Raw genomic sequence first — 18,846 nt, 5'->3', positions numbered from 1 at the left:
AGATTGTCAGTTTTTGACAGAAAGGCACCAGGCACGTAGACATATTAATTCCCTTTGTCTACAGAATGTTAAGTTCTGAGTCTATTCATTAGTATTTCCAAGACACCAGAATATCCTTCAGTGCATAGTCACTGTGAGTTGACCTTAATTTGATTTGAGATGAGAGGGGGACTCTTTAACATGTAACACCAGGCTCTGCCTTAGCTCCAGACTACTCAGGGTGGGGGAGGAAATCAGACATGAAATCTGTCCAATTGAAGTTACTACGCAGTGTGAATAGATACAAATACCCCATTTGCCTTGTAACGGGCTTATACATTATATGCAGTGTTTATAATTAAATGTCCAACCATTATAATAATGAATGTTTTGATGCCTGTTTGACGACTGAGGAACACTGTAACTGTGTTTGCCAGGAGTTTTGTGGAAACAGATCAGTGTCTTGCCAAGTGACTCGATTTGGATCTGATACAGTCCGATACTAATTTAATTTATAGTGTAATTAGACTAATAGTCCTGGCTGGAGTCGCTACGACGCTCTCCAATCTTTAATTTGACATCTGTTGGTCCACATACACACTGAACCACACACAAACCAACAGCCCTGCTCTGGGTTACAATGAACAACATTACATTTCCACAGTACAAATGCTACATACTGGGTGTATAGGTCGTTTGGGATTTACTGTACTTGTCCCTAATCCAGGCTGATTGGAGGTGGTAGAAAACAGACAATTATTTTCTTCTTTATTTTCTCTTTTAATACAGTAGGGGAGAGTGGGGTAAGTTGAGCCAAAGGGGTAAGTTAAGCCGCCCTTGTTTCTAGGAAACCATACACAAAATTAATAGTTTGACCAAATATTTAGGAAGAGGTCATCATTTAATGGAGTCTGTGAAGAAAGAAACCACATGGAAAATGTGGTAAACAAGTTAAGTAAAGAAAACTGATTTTCACAAAGTTCAATTTATTTATCGTGTTAGAGGTTTCATGATGCTTGTATCTCAACCAAAGTAGATACTTTTAAGATTGTTCTATACATCAGTTGGGATCTCTATAAGCTTCAATATGAGGTCCTAAAGCTAGTATGAAAGCACATCCTTGTTTGCCTTGGGGTAAGTTGGGGTAAGTTGAGCCAATGAACCAATGGCCATGGGGTAAGTTGAGCCAATGGCAAGTTGAGCAAATGGAAGTTTTTTCTTCCCAGGTGTAATGCAAGGTATTATTGCTGGGATATAAGGTAACAACATGGCCTATGTTAATTAAGAAGTGTTTTTTTTAAGTACAAAGTGTTTGTTAGGTGTTAAGCCTGTGTTAACATATGCTTAAAATGGATGTGTTGAATTGTGTTTGGGAAAAAAGAGATAGACATGATTTTAAAAAAGGTAGTGGTAATTATTCATTCAGTACAGACATTTGTAGGGGACTAAACTTACCCTGTCCTGCGGCTCAACTTACCCCATACTTACCCCATACCCAGTTAAGTTTAGCCAAAAGAACACTTTGTTTTGGACAAGCTACGTTTTTAAAACTGTAATGTTTACATGCGTTCATATATTTTCCATGGATACACAACGTCCTGAAATATATGTCAAATCAACTCAAAGTTTATTGGTCGCTAACACAGCTTTGCAGATGTTATCGCAGGTGCACTGAAATGCTTGTAGATAGGCATCACCAGCCTGAATTTAAACTAGATTACACATATCTACACACAATACCCCATAATGACAAAGTTATGTGTTTTTAGAAATGTTTGCTAATTTATTGAAAATGAAATACAGAAATCTAATTTACATAAGTATTCACACCCATTTGCTATGAACCTCCAAATTGAGCTCAGGTGCATCCAATTTCCTTTGATCATCTTTCAGATGTCACTAGAACCTGACTGGAGTCCACCTGACTGGAGTCCACCTGTGGCCAATTTAACTGTTTGGACATGATTTAGAAAGAAACACACCTGTCTATATAAACTCCCACAACTGACAGTGCAGAAACTATACCATGCAGTCCAAGGAACTCTCCGTAGATCTGAGACATCTATCTGGGGAAGTGTATGAAGACCGTTTCCAAGAGCACAGTGGTCTCCATCAAAGAAATGCAACGACCCAGACTCTGCCTAGAGCTGGCCGTCTGACCAAATTGACCAACCGGTCAAGAAGGACATTGGTCAGGGAGGTCACCAAGAACCCTTTGACAGAACTCCACAGTTCTTTGGCTGCAAGGAAGAATGGGAGTAAATCCCCAAATCCAGATGTGCAAAGCTGATACAGACATACCCAAGATGACTCAAAGCTGATACAGACATACCCAAGATGACTCAATGCTGATACAGACATACCCAAGATGACTTAAAGCTGATACAGACATACCCAAGATGACTCAACGCTGATACAGACATACCCAAGATGACTTAAAGCTGATACAGACATACCCAAGATGACTCAACGCTGATACAGACATACCCAAGATGACTCAAAGCTGATACAGACATACCCAAGATGACTCAACGCTGATACAGACATACCCAAGATGACTCAAAGCTGATACAGACATACCCAAGATGACTCAACGCTGATACAGACATACCCAAGATGACTCAAAGCTGATACAGACATACCCAAGATGACTCAATGCTGATACAGACATACCCAAGATGACTCAACGCTGATACAGACATACCCAAGATGATACTCAAAGCTGTATTTGCCGCCAAAGGTGCTTATACAAAGTATTGACTCGGGTGTGAATACTTATATAAATGAGATATTTCTGTTTTTCATTTTCAATAAATGTACAAACATTTAAAAAAACATGTTTTCATTTAGTTATTACGAGGTAGCGTGTATAGATGGGTGAGGGGAAAAAAGCTATTTAATCCATTTTGAATAAAGGCTGTAAAAACAAAATGTGGAATAAATAAAGGGCTTTGAATACTTTCTGAACGCACTGTATATCGATGTAGATATCTTTGTTAGAAATAATACTACATTTCCAATGAGGGAGTGATGCTGAATGTCAAAAATGGCTGAACTTAGCCCACTCGCTCTCCCTTACCTGTAGGTTGATTTTGAGTATCTATTGAATCGGTTTTGTCGCTAGTTTCAATTATTCAACATTTTCTATCAATTGAGATGAATTGTAGCCTACGAAAAGGGAACATACATTACATTGTGGTCTGTAAAACATTTTAGATCAAAATATTTCTTCAGCAATGTTTACCAATCAAATACTTTAGACATCTCCATACAGACAACTCAATGTTCTGGCAAACGACTGGTTTATAATAACAGTTTTCCCTCATCGAAATCAATAACAGACCAGTTGAGTACCAAACTGTGAATACCAAACAAGCAAAATAATCTATTTCCATTCAACTTTTCTAACTTTACCAACACTTCATTAAACATTTATACAAATATGCCTGAGTTGAAAGTGAAAACCATGATGCCTTGTTCTTTTGAGGTCCTGAAAAGAACCCTGACAACAACTGCACTCCAAATGTCTCGTCCCCAGCAGAGCGCTCGGCTATTCCTTTTTATTTGGTCCTTTTAGTTTTTTTTTACGTACTTCCCTCGAAACAGGGCAACCCATTTTTATGTCTGCTGTCACTACTTGAGGAGAATATATAGAGGTCAGTTTTGGTTATAGGAGACGTGGAAGAGGAGGTGGTGGAGGTGGAGTTGGGCACATCCCTGGTCTTCCTGGGGATGCAGGGCTGTCGATATGTTCGCCTGAGGGCAACGGCTCTGGAGGGGGAGGGGTCCTGTGGGGGGAGGAGACTGAGGGGGGAGAAGGGAGGAGGGTCAATGTTACTGGCTATCAGTCTTTCGAGAAGAATCATAGCCCAATTGGCCCAATTGATTCCAACACAGGGGGTTGGTTGGTGGAACCTTAATAGGAGAGGACGGGCTTGTGGTAATGGTTGGAGCAGAATAAGTGAAATGGTATCAAATACATCAAACACATGGTTTCCATGGTTTCCATGTGTTTGATGCCATTCCATTTGCTCTGCTCCAGCGTTATTATGAGCCATCCTCCCCTTAGCAGCCTCCACTGGATTCCAAGTACGAGTGAGTTTGACACAAAAAAACAGGGATCCATCGCAATTGAGTTCTCACTCCACGAACAACACAACCTCTTCTTGGCTGTTAGTTGAACCCATTTCCGGGACAGAATAAGATACGAACTGCAGCAATTAAGGCAGTTTTGGCAGCGGGCCCTGTGTGTTTAGCTGTGTGGTGGTTGTCGGTGTAGCGCTACAGTAGCCTGGCACTGGGTCCAGTAGTTAGCATCATTAGAGGGCCGTTAATGGAGGGAGCGTCAGCCAGCTGCCAGCCACCTGTGAGGATCACAGCTGAAAGAGGAACATAGGAGATTAGCACTGGTTTTAGCCCCATCTCTCTCTCTTTCTCGTCCTCTCTCACCGTTTTGCCTGCCCCTCTGTATTCAGAGCCTCTCAGATCACCCATTCATGCAAGAGTAACAAGAGGTAGTTAACGTTGTCGTCTCCATTTAACTATGTTTAAAAAAAATACTGTTTCCTGGCAATATACCTACATGTGTTATGCTGTTAATTGTTCCAAGGTGGTTATCTCAATTTGTCCATGTGATAAGATATACAGTTGAATCAAGGGAACTGGCTTTTGGCCAGAGCAAATGTCTACAGAATATTAAGGGCGGTACTGGAGGTATTGCCTCAGTCTTCAGCTGAACAGAATATTATTGTTTGGCTTGATGTTGCTTGTGGTTGCATCATCATCCATTGATCGTCATCATTCAATTTGCCTGAGACTAACTGGTGATGACATCACAGCTAGCTGCTGGTTCAAAACGTTTTAAATACTACTAGAGAGTATGTGCCCGGATATTTCTCTTGGGCCTTTCTTAGTTTGTATCTCCGAATGTCCATTTGTCTGGAATCCAACAGCTCTTTCATACACAGTGTAGTCAGCCCCTCCTCTCTGCCTGACCTAAAAGGAGATGGAAAATTCAGCATCGTCACAAAGCACAACCTGAACTCACCACCTGTCATGTAACCTGTCACTATCTCCCTCTCTATCTGTCTCAGACAAACACACACAATGTTCTGCATGTAAACACATACAGTTGAAGTCAGAAGTTTACATACACTTAGGTTGGAGTCATTAAAACTCGTTTTTCAACCACTCCACAAATGTCTGGTTAATAAACTATAGTTTTGGTAAGTTGATTAGGACATCTACTTTGTGCATGTCGCAAGTAATTTTTCCAACAATTGTTTACACACATATTATTTCACTTATAATTCATTGTATCACAATTCCAGTGGGTCAGAAGGTTACATACACCTGTGTACATGTGGATGTATTTCAAGGCCGACCTTCAAACTCAGTGCCTCTTTGCTTGACAACATGGGAAAATCAAAAGAAATCCGCCAAGACCTCAGAAAAACAATTGTACACCTCCACAAGTCTGGTTCGTCCTTGGGAGCAAGTTCCAAACGCCTGAAGGTACCACGTTCATCTGTACAAACAATAGTACGCAAGTATAAACCCCATGGGGCCACGCAGCCATCATACCGCTCAGGATGGAGTCTCCTAGAGAGGAACGTACTTTGGTGGGAAAAGTGCAAATCAATCCCAGAACAACAGCAAAGGACCTTGTGAAGATACTGGAGGAAACAGGTACAAAAGTATCTATATCCACAGTAAAACGTGTCCTATATAGACATAACATGAAATGCCGCTCAGCAAGGAAGAAGCCACTGCTCCAAAACTGCCATAAAAAATTTGTGGGCAGAACTGAAAAAGCGTGTGTGAGTAAGGAGGCCTACAAATCTGATTCAGTTACACCAGCTCTGTCAGGAGGAATGGGCCAAAATTCACTCAACTTATTGTGGGAAGATTGTGGAAGGCTACCTGAAACGTTTGACCTAAGTTAAACCATTTAAAGGCAATGCTACCGAAAACTAATTGAGTGTATGTAAACTTCTGACCCACTTTTCCCACTGGGAAAAATAAAAGCTGAAATAAATAATTCTCTCTACTAGTATTCAGACATTTCATATTCTTAAAATGGTGGTGATCCTAACTGACCTAAGACAGGGAATTTTTACTAGGGTTAAATGTCAGGAATTGTGAAAAACTGAGTTTAAATGTATTTGGCTAAGGTGTATGTAAACTTCCGACTTCAACTGTACCATACACACACAGACACACACACCGTCTCATCCAAGCTTGGCCTTGTTCGAATGACTCTCTGGTGATTGATGTTTGATGTGTCCTCGTTAAAGGATCAATAACATCTCAATTTCACTTTTTAAAGGCCGAATACCCATCATGAAAGACTGACCTGTCTTCAGCTGACTACCCATCATGAAAGACTAACCTGTCTTCAGCTGACTACCCATCATGAAAGACTGACCTGTCTTCAGCTGACTACCCATCATGAAAGACTAACCTGTCTTCAGCTGACTACCCATCATGAAAGACTGACCTGTCTTCACCTGACTACCCATCATGAAAGACTAACCTGTCTTCACCTGACTACCCATCATGAAAGACTGACCTGTCTTCACCTGACTACCCATCATGAAAGACTAACCTGTCTTCACCTGACTACCTATCATGAAAGACTGACCTGTCTTCAGCTGACTACCCATCATGAAAGACTGACCTGTCTTCACCTGACTACCCATCATGAAAGACTAACCTGTCTTCACCCGACTACCCATCATGAAAGACTAACCTGTCTTCACCTGACTACCCATCATGAAAGACTAACCTGTCTTCACCTGACTACCCATCATGAAAGACTGACCTGTCTTCAGCTGACTACCCATCACGAAAGACTGACCTGTCTTCAGCTGACTACCCATCATGAAAGACTGACCTGCCTTCAGCCGACTACCCATCATGAAAGACTGACCTGTCTTCAGCTGACTACCCATCATGAAAGACTGACCTGCCTTCAGCTGACTACCCATCATGAAAGACTAACCTGTCTTCACCTGACTACCCATCATGAAAGACTGACCTGTCTTCAGCTGACTACCCATCATGAAAGACTAACCTGTCTTCAGCTGACTACCCATCATGAAAGACTAACCTGTCTTCAGCTGACTACCCATCATGAAAGACTAACCTGTCTTCAGCTGACTACCCATCATGAAAGACTAACCTGTCTTCACCTGACTACCCATCATGAAAGACTGACCTGTCTTCAGCTGACTACCCATCATGAAAGACTGACCTGTCTTCAGCTGACTACCCATCATGAAAGACTAACCTGTCTTCAGCTGACTACCCATCATGAAAGACTAACCTGTCTTCAGCTGACTACCTATCATGAAAGACTAACCTGTCTTCAGCTGACTACCCATCATGAAAGACTAACCTGTCTTCAGCTGACTACCCATCATGAAAGACTAACCTGTCTTCAGCTGACTACCCATCATGAAAGACTAACCTGTCTTCAGCTGACTACCTATCATGAAAGACTAACCTGTCTTCACCTGACTACCCATCATGAAAGACTGACCTCTCTTCAGCTGACTACCCATCATGAAAGACTAACCTGTCTTCACCTGACTACCCATCATGAAAGACTGACCTGTCTTCACCTGACTACCCATCATGAAAGACTAACCTGAATTCAGCTGACTACCCATCATGAAAGTCTTTCTAAGAATCTTTGTTGTGTGACATGCCAAGCCTTGTTCGGATGAGATATTGCTGATGTTTTATACTGCGCCAGAGAATTAAACAATCTTATTAGATAAATGGAGTGCCAGTCAAAGGCAGCACATTTTCTCAAAGTGCTGCCAAACATATAACTAGGTGGCTAACACTTCTAGAACCCTTTACTTTGAACAAGGCCCAAGACATTTTTGTGCTGGCGCCAGCATTACATGGTAAAGCCTATTCGTTTAACACATATGAGGTCTGGATCATGTCCTCATGGCTGCAACACCTTATGGGCTACAAGCCTGACGTTGGAGGCTTTGGAGGTAACACCTGGCACGAGACAGGATATGTCAAGGCAACAGTGACTACAAGGTAATACCACTAAGATCACATGTGGATCAAGAACACAGGCTGAGGACGAGAGAGGCGGGGGCTTTGTTAAGAGTTCTATTGACTCTTGAGCTTCGGCTTTTCCTCTCTGTCAACATGAAAGGATTGTATCCAGATCATAGCCAATGATAATCCATTATACTGTGTATGCTGGGTCAGTGAACCAATCCAAGTCGCTTAAACCTATATGCTCTAATCCGTGATACATATTGTATGATCATGGTTTCTTCATGCTGGAGAGGGCAGAATCAGTGAAGCCAATTCTGAAAAAGCAGACAATGCACTCTTAATAATGGGTAAATGGAGTGGGTCGTTCTATTTCTTTTAATTTATTTTATTTTAATCTAATATAAACGAGTAAATGATACATCATCCTAAAATGTTGACACAGATTTGGTGCAATGTTTAGTGTAGTTATCCTTCTGAAGTGTAGCAGGGCACCTTTCCATCAGTGCATCAGGCTTACATTTCCTCATTGTAAGAGACCAAAAGGAATGTCCAGTGTTGATGAGTCTGATGACAATGGTAGTGGATCTGGGAGATGTAATGCAGGTTGCATCTTGAAGTTTGTGATGGTGGGAAATTGTCTGTTTTCACTTCAGTTGCTCAGCCAGTGTTATTTTTGACACACCGTAACGTGTGAGGGAAATTACACTGGTTTACATGCAGAAAGGGTTTGAAGGACTCTGGGATAAAGCAGGTAAAACCAGGTCATATCCACAGCTATGCACGGAGCATGCTATAGGACCATTTTTGGCAACCTTTGTTTCAGCCTCTGTTGTATCACGCCCTTAAATATTCAACAATCATTGCCGTCAATTTGATGATTAGTGGAATATGTGTGTGCTTGCAGGGCTGGAACAAATGCATGCCCACCCTGCAAGCTAGATAAGAGGTCAGATAAATATGCCATCCAGCTATGAATTTTGGATTTGATGACGCTGCAAAGTTTCACCCGCATTTGGTAAAAGTTTCCATCTTTTTGCCACGGGACCAAAGTGATGCATTCTGGGAGTAACGTATCACCTTGTCAGCCAAGATATAATGATATCATATTGGTGTACTGGAACCAGGGCCATTTCTGACCCTCTTTTATTTACCTTAAATGTGCCCTGACAGCTCATTCCTTCTCGTGCCAAACCAACTGTGCTCCTCAGCACCGAATATATTATATGTACCGTCCTCAAGAAGACAATAGTAGCGCTACACCCACCTTTCTATTTAACGCGACAATAGACTGAGCGCTGTGTAATTGATTCCTATTACAACATCGTAATTCCCCTCAAAACATGGCATGCACCTCCAGCTCAGTGAGCAAATAGCCTGGGTATCAATGGAATACGGAGACTCACATTGCCTTCGGAAAGTATTCAGACCCCTTGACTTTTTCCACATTTTGTTAGGTTACTGCCTATTTCTAAAATTGATCAAATAGTTTTTTCCCCCTTAACAATATACACACAATACCCCATAATGACAAAGCAAAAACACTTTTTTAGAAATGTTTGCTAATTTATAAAAAATAAAAAAATACAAAAATGTCAAATTTACATAAGCATAACACCCTTTACTCAGTACTTTGTTGAAGCACCTTTGCAGCAATTAAAGTCTCGACTCTTCTTGGGTATGATGCTACAAGCTTGGCACATGTGCATTTGGGGAGTTTCTCCCCTTCTTCTCTGCAGATCCTCTCAAGCTCTGTCAGGTTGGATGGGGAGCGTCGCTGCACAGCTATTTTCAGGTCTCTCCATAGATGTTCGATCGGGTTCAGGTCCAGGCTCTGTCTGGGCCACTCAAGGACATTCAGAAACTTGTCCCAAAGCCCCTCCTGCGTTGTCTTGGCTGTGTAGGGTCATTGTTCTTTTGGAAGGTGAACCTGCGCCCCAGTCTGAGGTCCTGAGCACTCTGGAGCAGGTTCTATACAAGGATCTCTATACTTTGCTCCGATAATTTTTGTCTCGACCCTGACTAGTCTCCCAGACCATGCTGTTGAAAAACACCCCCACAGCATGATGCTGCCACAACCAGCCTTCACTGTAGGTTTCCTCCAAACGTGATGCTTGTCATTCAGGCCAAAAAGTTGAATATTGGTTTCATCAGACCAGAGAATCTTGTTTCTCATGGTCTGAGAGTCCTTTAGGTGCCTTTTGGCAAAGTCCAAGCGGGCTGTCATGTGCCTTTTACTGAGGAGTGGCTTCCATCTGGCCTCTCTACCATTAAGGCCTCATTGGTGGAGTGCTGCAGAGATGGTTGTCTTTCTGAAAGGCTTTCCCATCTCCACAGAGGAACTAAAGAGCTCTGTCAGAGTGACCATCGGGTTCTTGGTCACCTCCCTGACCAAAGCCCTTCTCCCGTGATTGCTCAGTTTGGCCTGGCAGCCAGCTCTAGGAAGAATCTTGGTGGTTCCAAACTTCTTCCATTTAAGACTGATGGAGGCCACTGTGTTCTTGAGGACCTTCAATGCTGCAGACATTTTTTGTTACCCTTCCCCAGATCTGTGCCTCAACACAATCCTGTCTCTGAACTCTACAGACAATTCCTTCAATCTCATGGCTTGGTTTTTGCTCTGACATGCAATGTCAACAGTGGGATCTTGCGTAGACAGGTGTATGCCTTTCCAAATCATGTCCAAACAATTGAATTTACCACAAGTGGACTCCAATCAAGTTGTAGAAACATCTCAAGGATGATCAATAGAGACAGGATGCACCTGAGCTCAATTTCGAGTCTCATAGCAAAGAGTCTGAATACTTACATATGTAAATAACGTATTACTGTTTTATATTTTTTTTCCGTAACAGAATGTGGAAAAAGTAAATTGTCTAAATACTTTCCGAAGGCACTGTGTATAAAAGCACAAAATCCCTGTTCAGGTGATAAACAGAGTTTCATTATGCTTCTCTGCAGCGTAGCTGGGTTTTCTGATCTGAGCATTGATGCGCTGACTTGTTCTCTGGACAAATCTCATTGCTGCTCAATCCATCGCTTGCTGTCATTAAAAATGAGCAATTAAGGCTTCGTTTACCTAACATTTATTGCGGAATAGCTCAAGCTCATTGTACACTTTATCATACTGAGATGCCAAAAAGTATTCATATATTTTCTAAACCGATGGTGTAATCAATATGTCATATAATGTAGGATACCAATAAAGTAGCGTATTGAGAGTCAGAAGCTATAGAGGTACAGGATGGAATTAATCTGAGTCAATAATCTATCTGAGATTCTCACACAAAACCCAATCTGGCACATGCGCAAGCACACACACACACACACACACACACACACACACACACACACACACACACACACACACACACACACACACACACACACACACACACACACACACACACACACACACACACACACACACACACACACACACACACACACAGATAGACCACACTATTCCTAAACCTCATTACAGGACACAGCCAATTTAAACAAAAGTGCACACATGTTAATCACACACCATCAGCGAAACAAACACCATCACACACACAACAAACACCATCACACAAACAAACACCATCAGTGAACACAACACCACAGTGAACACACACACACACAGTGAACACACACACACACAGTGAACACACACACCACACACACACACACACACACACACACACACACACACACACACACACACACACACACACACACACACACACACACACACACACACACACACACACACACACACACACACACACACACACACACACACACACACACACACACACACACACACACACACACACACACACACACACACACACACACACACACACACACACACACACACACACACACACACACACACACACACACACACACACACACACACACACACACACACAGATAGACCACCTATTCCTAAACCTCATTACAGGACACAGCCAATTTAAATCAAAAGTGCTGTTGATGTTAATCACACACCATCAGCGAAACAAACACCATCAGCGAAACAAACACCATCAGTGAAACAAACACCATCAGTGAACCAAACACCATCAGTGAACCACGCACCATCAGTGAACCACACACACCATCAGTGAACCACGCACCATCAGCGAAACAAACACCATCAGTGAAACAAACACCATCAGCGAAACAAACACCATCAGTGAAACAAACACCATCAGTGAACCAAACACCATCAGTGAACCAAACACCATCAGTGAACCATGCACCATCAGCGAAACAAACACCATCAGCGAAACAAACACCATCAGTGAAACAAACACCATCAGCGAAACAAACACCATCAGTGAAACAAACACCATCAGCGAAACAAACACCATCAGCGAAACAAACACCATCAGCGAAACAAACACCATCAGTGAAACAAACACCATCAGCGAAACAAACACCATCAGCGAAACAAACACCATCAGCGAAACAAACACCATCAGCGAAACAAACACCATCAGCGAAACAAACACCATCAGCGAAACAAACACCATCAGTGAAACAAACACCATCAGTGAACCACGCACCATCAGTGAACCACACACACCATCAGTGAACCACGCACCATCAGCGAAACAAACACCATCAGTGAAACAAACACCATCAGCGAAACAAACACCATCAGTGAAACAAACACCATCAGCGAAACAAACACCATCAGCGAAACAAACACCATCAGTGAAACAAACACCATCAGCGAAACAAACACCATCAGCGAAACAAACACCATCAGCGAAACAAACACCATCAGTGAAACAAACACCATCAGTGAACCAAACACCATCAGTGAACCACGCACCATCAGTGAACCACACACACCATCAGTGAACCACGCACCATCAGCGAAACAAACACCATCAGTGAAACAAACACCATCAGCGAAACAAACACCATCAGTGAAACAAACACCATCAGTGAACCAAACACCATCAGTGAACCAAACACCATCAGTGAACCACGCACCATCAGCGAAACAAACACCATCAGCGAAACAAACACCATCAGTGAAACAAACACCATCAGCGAAACAAACACCATCAGCGAAACAAACACCATCAGCGAAACAAACACCATCAGCGAAACAAACACCATCAGCGAAACAAACACCATCAGCGAAACAAACACCATCAGCGAAACAAACACCATCAGCGAAACAAACACCATCAGCGAAACAAACACCATCAGCGAAACAAACACCATCAGTGAAACAAACACCATCAGCGAAACAAACACCATCAGCGAAACAAACACCATCAGCGAAACAAACACCATCAGTGAAACAAACACCATCAGCAAAACAAACACCATCAGCGAAACAAACACCATCAGCGAAACAAACACCATCAGTGAAACAAACACCATCAGCGAAACAAACACCATCAGCGAAACAAACACCATCAGCGAAACAAACACCATCAGCGAACCACACACCATCAGCGAAACAAACACCATCAGTGAACCACACACCATCAGCGAAACAAACAAACGAAACAAACATCAGCGAAACAAACAAACGAAACAAACACCATCAGTGAACCACACACCATCAGCGAAACAAACACCATCAGTGAACCACACACCATCAGCGAAACAAACACCATCAGTGAACCACACACCATCAGCGAAACAAACACCATCAGCGAAACAAACACCATCAGCGAAACAAACACCATCAGTGAAACAAACACCATCAGCGAAACAAACACCATCAGCGAAACAAACACCATCAGCGAAACAAACACCATCAGTGAAACAAACACCATCAGCGAAACAAACACCATCAGCGAAACAAACACCATCAGTGAACCAAAAACACCATCAGCGAAACAAACACCATCAGCGAAACAAACACCATCAGCGAAACAAACACCATCAGTGAACCAAACACCATCAGCGAAACAAACACCATCAGTGAACCAAACACCATCAGTGAACCACGCACCATCAGTGAACCACACACACCATCAGTGAACCACGCACCATCAGCGAAACAAACACCATCAGTGAAACAAACACCATCAGCGAAACAAACACCATCAGTGAAACAAACACCATCAGTGAACCAAAACCATCAGTGAACACCATCAGTGAACCAAACACCATCAGTGAACCACGCACCATCAGCGAAACAAACACCATCAGCGAAACAAACACCATCAGTGAAACAAACACCATCAGCGAAACAAACACCATCAGCGAAACAAACACCATCAGTGAACCAAACAATCAAACACCATCAGAAACAAACACCATCAGAAACAAACACCATCAGAAACAAACACCATCTAAACAAACACCATCAGCGAAACAAACAAACAAACACCATCAGCGAAACAAACACCATCAGCGAAACAAACACCATCAGTGAAACAAACACCATCAGCGAAACAAACACCATCAGCAAAACAAACACCATCAGCGAAACAAACACCATCAGTGAAACAAACACCATCAGCGAAACAAACACCATCAGCGAAACAAACACCATCAGCGAAACAAACACCATCAGTGAAACAAACACCATCAGCGAAACAAACACCATCAGCGAAACAAACACCATCAGCGAAACAAACACCATCAGTGAACCACACACCATCAGCGAAACAAACACCATCAGTGAACCACACACCATCAGCGAAACAAACACCATCAGCGAAACAAACACCATCAGCGAAACAAACACCATCAGCGAAACAAACACCATCAGTGAACCACACACCATCAGCGAAACAAACACCATCAGTGAACCACACACCATCAGCGAAACAAACACCATCAGTGAACCACACACCATCAGCGAAACAAACACCATCAGCGAAACAAACACCATCAGCGAAACAAACACCATCAGCGAAACAAACACCATCAGCGAAACAAACACCATCAGCGAAACAAACACCATCAGCGAAACAAACACCATCAGCGAAACAAACACCATCAGTGAACCAAACACCATCAGTGAACCAAACACCATCAGTGAACCACACACACCATCAGTGAACCACAACACCATCAGTGAACCACAACACCATCAGTGAACCACACACCATCAGTGAACCAAACACCATCAGTGAACCAAACACCATCAGTGAACCAAACACCATCAGTGAACCACACACCATCAGTGAACCAAACACCATCAGTGTACCACAACACTGTCCGTGAACCTAACACCGTCAGTGAACCAAACACCATGTGAACCAAACACCATGTGAACCACACAGCGTTATTGAACCTAACACCATCAGTGAACCACAACACTGTCAGTGAACCACAACACCGTCAGTGAAGCTAACACCATCAGTGAACCAAACACCATCAGTGAACCACAACACCGTCCATGAACCTAACACCGTCAGTGAACCACAACACCGTCAGTGAACCAAACACCATGTGAACCAAACACCATGTGAACCACACAGCGTTATTGAACCAAACACCATCAGTGAACCACAACACCGTCCGTGAACCTAACACCATCAGTGAACCACAACACTGTCAGTGAACCACAACACTGTCAGTGAAGCTAACACCATCAGTGAACCAAACACCATCAGTGAACCACAACACCGTCCGTGAACCACAACACCATCAGTGAACCACAACACCGTCAGTGAAGCTAACACCATCAGTGAACCAAACACCATCAGTGAACCACAACACCGTCCGTGAACCTAACACCATCAGTGAACCACAACACTGTCAGTGAACCACAACACCGTCAGTGAAGCTAACACCATCAGTGAACCAAACACCATCAGTGAACCACAACACCGTCAGTGAACCACAACACCATCAGTGAACCACAACACCATCAGTGAACCACAACACCGTCAGTGAACCACAACACCGTCCATGAACCTAACACCGTCAGTGAACCACAACACCATCAGTGAACCACAACAGTGTCAGTGAACAGAACACCATCAGTGAACCACACAGCGTAATTGAACCAAACACCAGTGAACCACAACACCGTCAGTGAAACAAAACACCGTCAGTGAATAACACCACCATCAGTGAACCTAACACTGTCAGGGAACCACACAGCGTTATTGAACCAAACATCAATGAACCACAACACCATCAGTGAACCACACAGCGTTATTGAACCAAACATCAATGAACCACAACACCGTCAGTGAACCTAACACTGTCAGGGAACCACACAGCGTTATTGAACCAAACACCAGTGAACCACAACACCGTCAGTGAACCCCAACACCGTCAGTGAATAACACCACCATCAGTGAACCTAACACTGTCAGGGAACCACACAGCGTTATTGAACCAAACATCAATGAACCACAACACCGTCAGTGAACCTAACACTGTCAGGGAACCACACAGCGTTATTGAACCAAACACCAGTGAACCACAACACCGTCAGTGAACAGAACACCATCAGTGAACCAAACACCACCAGTGAACCACAACACCATCAGTGAACCACAACACCGTCAGTGAATAACACCACCATCAGTGAACCTAACACTGTCAGGGAACCACACAGCGTTATTGAACCAAACATCAATGAACCACAACACTGTCAGTGAACCAAACACCATCAGTGAACCTAACACCATCAGTGAACCTAACACCATCAGTGAACCAAACACCATCAGTGAACCAAACACCAGTGAACCACAACACTGTCAGTGAACCACAACACCGTCAGTGAACCTAACACCGTCAGTGAACCACAACACTGTCAGTGAACCACAACAGTTTCAGTGAACAGAACACCATCAGTGAACCACACAGCGTAATTGAACCAAACACCAGTGAACCACAACACCGTCAGTGAACCACAACACCATCAGTGAACCACAACACCGTCAGTGAATCACACCACCATCAGTGAACCTAACACCGTCAGAGAACCACACAGCGTTATTGAACCAAACATCAATGAACCACAACACTGTCAGTGAACCAGACACCATCAGTGAACCAAACACCATCAGTGAACCTAACACCATCAATGAACCACAACACCGCCAGCGAACCTAACACCGTCAGTGAACCACAACACTGTCAGTGAACCAAACACTGTCAGTGAACCACAACACCATCAGTGAACCAAACACCGTCAGGGAACCACACAGCGTTATTGAACCAAACATCAATGAACCACAACACTGTCAGTGAACCAAACACCATCAATGAACCACAACACCGCCAGCGAACCTAACACCGTCAGTGAACCACAACACTGTCAGTGAACCACAACACTGTCAGTGAACCAAACACCATCAGTGAACCACAACACCATCCAGTGAACCACACACCATCAGTGAACCACACACACCAGTGAACCACACACCGTCAGTGAACGAAACACCATCAGTGAACCACAACACCATCAGTGAACCAAACACCATCAGTGAACCACAACACCATCCAGTGAACCACACACCATCAGTGAACCACACACACCAGTGAACCACACACCGTCAGTGAACTAAACACCATCAGTGAACCACAACACCATCCAGTGAACCACACACCATCAGTGAACTAAACACCATCAGTGAACCACACACCATCAGTGAACCAAACACCATCAGTGAACTAAACACCATCAGTGAACCACACACCATCAGTGAACTAAACACCATCAGTGAACCACACACCATCAGTGAACCACAACACCGTCAGTGAACCAAACACCGTCAGTGAACCACACACACCATCAGTGAACCATAAAACCGTCAGTGAACTAAACACCATCAGTGAACCACACACCATCAGTGAACTAAACACCATCAGTGAACCACACACCATCAGTGAACCAAACACCATCAGTGAACTAAACACCATCAGTGAACATCAGTGAACACACCATCAGTGAACCATCACACCATCAGTGAACCAAACACCATCAGTGAACTAAACACCATCAGTGAACCACAACACCATCAGTGAACCACACACCATCAGTGAACCACACACCATCAGTGAACTAAACACCGTCAGTGAACCACAACACCATCAGTGATCCAAACACCATCAGTGAACCACAACACCATCAGTGAACTAAACACCGTCAGTGAACCACAACACCATCAGTGAACCACACACCATCAGTGAACTAAACACCGTCAGTGAACCACAACACCATCAGTGATCCAAACACCATCAGTGAACCAAACACCATCAGTGAACCAAACACCATCAGTGAACTAAACACCGTCAGTGAACCACAACACCATCAGTGATCCAAACACCATCAGTGAACCACAACACCATCCAGTGAACCACACACCATCAGTGAACCACACACACCAGTGAACCACACACCGTCAGTGAACTAAACACCATCAGTGAACCACAACACTGTCAGTGAACCAAACACCATCAGTGAACTAAACACCGTCAGTGAACCACAACACCATCAGTGATCCAAACACCATCAGTGAACCACAACACCATCCAGTGAACCACACACCATCAGTGAACCACACACACCAGTGAACCACACACCGTCAGTGAACTAAACACCATCAGTGAACCACAACACCATCCAGTGAACCACACACCATCAGTGAACTAAACACCATCAGTGAACCACACACCATCAGTGAACCAAACACCATCAGTGAACTAAACACCATCAGTGAACCACACACCATCAGTGAACCACAACACCATCCAGTGAACCACACACCATCAGTGAACCACACACACCAGTGAACCACACACCGTCAGTGAACCACACACACCATCAGTGAACCATAAAACCGTCAGTGAACTAAACACCATCAGTGAACCACAACACCATCCAGTGAACCACACACCATCAGTGAA

At 43.5% G+C, this 18,846-nt stretch overlaps 1 protein-coding gene across 1 annotated transcript in view; it reads right to left on the bottom strand.

Annotated features, from left to right (window-relative positions):
• Positions 1-18,846, bottom strand: part of LOC118392701 (neurexin-1-like) — a 1,157,590-nt gene that overhangs the window by 582,650 nt on the left and 556,094 nt on the right. The gene's annotated exons all lie outside the window — the stretch shown is intronic.

Source organism: Oncorhynchus keta, chromosome 13 (genome assembly GCF_023373465.1).
Source record: "Oncorhynchus keta strain PuntledgeMale-10-30-2019 chromosome 13, Oket_V2, whole genome shotgun sequence".
NCBI lineage: Eukaryota > Metazoa > Chordata > Actinopteri > Salmoniformes > Salmonidae > Oncorhynchus > Oncorhynchus keta.
Note: the sequence above shows the minus strand (reverse complement) of the source record. Positions and strands in the feature narration are given on the sequence as shown.